Source organism: Halichoerus grypus, chromosome 3, assembly GCF_964656455.1.
Source record: "Halichoerus grypus chromosome 3, mHalGry1.hap1.1, whole genome shotgun sequence".
Lineage (NCBI taxonomy): Eukaryota > Metazoa > Chordata > Mammalia > Carnivora > Phocidae > Halichoerus > Halichoerus grypus.
The window spans coordinates 185539843-185544836 of record NC_135714.1 but is presented as its reverse complement, the minus strand read 5'-3'; the positions used below and the strand labels follow the sequence as shown (position 1 = coordinate 185544836).

The following is a 4994-nucleotide window of genomic DNA, read 5'->3' as shown; positions in this document are numbered from 1 at the left end:
GAGCCAGGATCCTATTCCCCCCTTTGCTATCCCTCTAACAACTGGTCTACCCCAGAAACCGCATCTGTTGCAGAGTGGCAATACCCCAAAAAAGAGGAACAAAAAGAACTCAGCCCCCAGACCACCATCATCCCTGTGGGTTTGCTCAGCCTCTGTTCAGGACTTGTGACTCCATCTTTTGAGGTAGGTGTGGGCAATCAAAATGAAGAAACACTTTAGCAAAGCAACCATCATTTGTGCACAACAACAGTGAAAAACAGTGATATAAAATTAACAAACCAAATATAAATCCAATACCGCTCTGCAATTCTGGAACTTGTTTTCCTATCTGCGCAGTGTTCTTGGTCAGCCACCCACCAGTATTTTCTGCATCTGCATGAAGTACTTTGATCGAGTTATTAAAAATGCTGTTTTGACCCTAAGTCCCATAGAATCGTGATGATTAGGAAATCAATTTACTCAATTATCGCTCTGTGCAGTACACTTGTGACACCAGTCAGCAAGTGTAGAGAGGAATTACAAAAACTGGAATAGAAGTCTCTCACTTCTGAACTGGACACAGGAGTTCTCAAATTAAAATCATAAAAAAAGAGGGGGGCGGGGGGCGGGAGGGCTTACTGGCAACATCACTACCAGACACCAGACGGGACAGTGAGAGTGTTTGGTCAGAACCAAGGAACTCTATTTCCTTGCAAAGTTTGCAAAAGACCTAACCAAGCACTGCCTTAAGTCCAGTGAGGACAATGCTCCGTAAGTTTCCACAGAAATGCAGGGACTGGCGCTCGTGTGTTGGGACCCGCGCAGTCCCGCCTCCGGGGCTCAGGCAAAGCGGTCCTGTCCTGTCACCTCTAGCTACAGGCGATCGTCTCCAACTGCTGCTCCGCTTCGGCGGCCATCGCTGCCGCCTGCAACTGTTCTGTCTCGCTCTGGATGGCACTGGGGGTGACCCGCTTCCTCTCACTGTGCATATTGTTCTCGTGCCTTTTCAGATCAGACGCCTTGGCAAACGCCTTGGTGCAGGAGCCGCAGACAAAAGGCTTTTCCCCTCTGTGTCTTCGTTCGTGGTCTTTGAGGTGGGACTTGTGTTTGAAGGCTTTGTCACACATGCGGCAGGCAAATGGTCTCTCATTGCTGTGCACTCTCTCGTGCTTCTTCAAGTCCGGGGCGCGGAGGAAGGATTTTCCACACACCTCACAACTGTACGGCTTACAGCCCGTGTGGATTTTGAGGTGTTCTTTCAGGTGGGCCTGGGTGGTAAAACCTTTTGTACACATTTCACAAACAAACGGCCTGTCGGCCGTGTGGCGTTTTTCATGCTTCCTCAACCTGCCTTCGTCGGAGAAGGTCTTCCCGCACGCCTGGCCGGCGATCTGCTCCCCATGGTGGCCACAGAGCAAGTACTCGAACTTCACGTCGCTGGCCGCTGTCGTCCAGCCTGGCGTCTGTTCGTCCTTCACTTCACTCATTCCATCATTAAATGTTAAGGCTTGAGGGGTCTGGCACCCCAAATCTTTCGATTCTGGGGTCTCCATGGATTCTACTCCCTGGCCGTAGCAATTAAGCTTCCGTCCGAACTTCCTCACTCCCCAGCTCTTTCAGGATTGCTTCCTGAACCCTGAGCGTCGTCGTAGGCGACTTGCCGTCCTCCTGACTCGGGGGGGTGCCTTCTACCGTGTCATCAGAGGGACTGTCATCCTGGTCTCCAGTTTCTTCCACGTCATCATCCTGAGTGTCAGCAGCATCTCCAATGGGGCGATTTATTTTGAGGCAATACTTACTTTTCGGTTGGCCGTTGTTTTCGTCGGGACTAGATACATCACGCTTCTGAGAACAGAGTTTATCTAAAAATCGGATACCGAGAATCTGACCTGATGACATCATTAAGTTAACATCCTCTTTTTTCACAGAAATCTTTGCTGTGTACGTGTAGTTCAGGACCTCTTCAAATATATCAGAACGAAGAAAATCTATTTCTATTACTGAAGAGCTATCAACCTCAAGCTTCTTGAAAAGCTTTTTAAAGTAGGTGCTCCGGGCGGCAAGAACACACCTGCGTGCTCTGAATTTCACATCTTCAACCACAATGGCAATATCACAGAATTCTCCTTCCAGGCGTTGTTCGTTTAGTGTTTTCAGAAACAGAGTTTTATGATCATCCTCATTATATTTAATGGTTTCAGACATACTGATGAAAAACTCCATGAACAACTCAGGCTATTATCTTAATGCTTTAAACACCAAATTCTTCAGATCAGAATAACCCTGATCAGGGGCACGCCAGTCATAAGCAGCGGCAGCCGCCTCCCCTACCCCGGAGCAGCCGCGACAATGGCGGCCGCACGACTTCCCGGCTGAAAGCTCGCAACTTCGGGATGGGGAGGAAGCAGGGAACGGAGCGCAAGACCCAAAAGGACTTGAGAGCCTCTCAGGCTTCGCTCTCATTTCTTTCGGCCCGGGAGGTGGGGGGACGGATAAGGCCATTTGCATCCTTTCCTAAACAAAAGCTCCCAGCCTCGGAGCCAGGAGGTGAAAGGGCCACTTTCCCTTTCATAATCGGAGTCCAGCGCAGGCTGGGGGCCGCGGCTCCGAACCAAAGCGGGAGGGCCCGCGGCGGCGACGGCGGCGAGCGGGAGCGGGAGCGGGAGCGGGAGCGGGAGCGGGAGCGGGAGCGCGCGTGCGGCCGGGCTCCGCAGCCCCGCGCCGCGCCCCGCGAGCCAAAAGCTTTTTATTTTGATATAGTCCCAAGACTTTATCTTTGCTTTTGTTTCCCTTGCCTTAGGAGACATCTAGAAAAATGTTGCTATAGCTGATGTCAAAGAAATTATTGGTAGTGCTTTTAGGACTTCTCTGGTTTCAGGTCACACATTTAGTTATTTAACTCATTTTGAGTTTATTTTTGTATACAATGTAAGGAAGTGGTCCACTTTCATTCTTTTGTAAATCTTTTTAGATCTGATTCAGACCTCTACTTAAACTCTAAACACACAAAACAAATTGAGTGCTAGACATTTCCCCTTGGATATCACACAGACACTTCAAATATAACATATTCAAAATTGAGTTCATTATTTCTCATGCCTCTCCTACCCAATCTTCACATTTCTATCTCAGTTGCCCATTCATTTCCTATTCAGTTGCCTCCTCCCAGGTTTGACTCCTTCCTTTCTTCCTACCTCCAATCTACTGTCTTTCACTGATTCCACAATGTACATTTCCCCACACATTTTATATCTCTGAAATTGTGGTGCTTCTAACCATCAATGGTGTTAGATCATATGTTATTAGCTAGCAAGGTTTTCCTTCCTAGTGCTATATAAAATGCTATATTTTAACTCAATGGAGTTTTAGATTTCATGAAATATAATATTGCCACATTTAGTAGATTGTACAACCTCATATCGTTGAAATATGTCCACTTTTCTCCATTTTCTCTGCCACTTCTCAAAATCACACTATTATCATTTCTCCTGAGGATTACTGTTAAGAGTTTTATAATGGGTCCTTCCACTTGTAGTATTGTTCACTAGCCACCAGGGATACTCTCTATCCCCAACTGTCTACTTTGAAACTAAAATGATCTTTCAAAATGAAATTCTTATTTTGTCTTTCCCAGATTGGAAACATTGTAATGACTTTCTATTGCTCACAGAGTAAAAACCAGACTTTTTACCATGGCTTACAGCTTCTACAACAATCTAACCTATACAACTCTTCAGTTCATCACTCAATGTTTTATCTCATTTTGTGATCTGTAGTCTTACTGAATTCACTCTCATGTTTCAAGCATGCTTTTTTTTTTTTTTTCCCCAGAGACTACACACTAGCTTCCCAGCCCCCTCTCCTTCCCTGGTTAACTCCTATTCGTCTTTCAGGTTTCAGCTGAGACATTACTTCTTCCATGAAATTCCCCTGACCTCTCCAATCCAGGTTAAAGACATTTCTATAACATTTGATAATTCTCCAATCATATTTTACCTCTATTTGAACTCCCTGTTTGTCTGAGGAACAGGAAAAATTGTATATTTATTACTATGATTTGTATTTCCTCTGCTTCATTTCCCTTCTCCCGGTAAAAAGGTAGATCCTTTGCATATGTTTTGCCTTGGGCATTTTTGCAGGACTAAAACCTAAAATCACCAAAGACAGTGAGATAAAAATGACTTTAGGATAGCCTTGGAAATTAAGCAGATTTCTCTCTGTAGATGCTGCAAGAGGAGGGGACTTGTTTCTCATTCTCTAAAAGAATCCAAGATAAGTGCCAAGATTTCAATGTTGGCACTGTTATATGTAAGGGAACTGCTTCCTAGACACAGGAGCCCCCAGCTACACCTAAAATTTTAAGGCCCTAAGGATGGTAGATATAGATACATCAGAGTGGTTGACATGAGGTGGGAGGCCACATGGAATGAGCCAATGGGACCTACTGCATGGGGCCAGATAAAGATCATACAGTATTTGTCTTGTTTGACTCATTACACTTAAACTCTATTCCTCTGTCTTCAGGGCTTTCCTTGTCTTCCCATTCTCTCTCCCTCCTCCCCTCTCCCCCATTCCAACTGTCTCAAAGAATGCCTTAATTCTTAATCTCTGAGTTAAAAAAAAAAATATTTAGGGACACCTGGATGGCTCAGTCGGTTGAGTTGCCTACTGTCAATTTTGGCTCAGGTCATGATCTTAGGGTCTTGAGATCGAGCCCCAGATGAGGCTCCGTGCTCAATGCAGTCTGCTGGAGATTCTCTCTCTCTCTCTCCCTCTGCCCCTCCACTCCCTCTTTCCCCCATCTCTCTTTCTCAAATAAATTAATACATCTTTTAAAAATATTTAAATTTCTTTAAATTTAAAACATCCCCTGGGTATCCACTGGTTCCAGACATACTTTTCCCTGACTGGATTGGATCCTGGAACAGAAGAAGAACATTAGTGGAAAAACAGGTGAAATTTAAATAAGCTCTGTAGTTTAGTTACTAGTACTATACCAATGTTGATTTCCTGGT

The 4994-nt window shown here is 45.3% G+C and overlaps 1 pseudogene; it reads right to left on the bottom strand.

Annotated features, from left to right (window-relative positions):
• Positions 1-652: 652 nt before the first annotated feature.
• Positions 653-2634, bottom strand: LOC118520522 (zinc finger and BTB domain-containing protein 14 pseudogene; annotated as a pseudogene).
• Positions 2635-4994: the final 2360 nt, after the last annotated feature.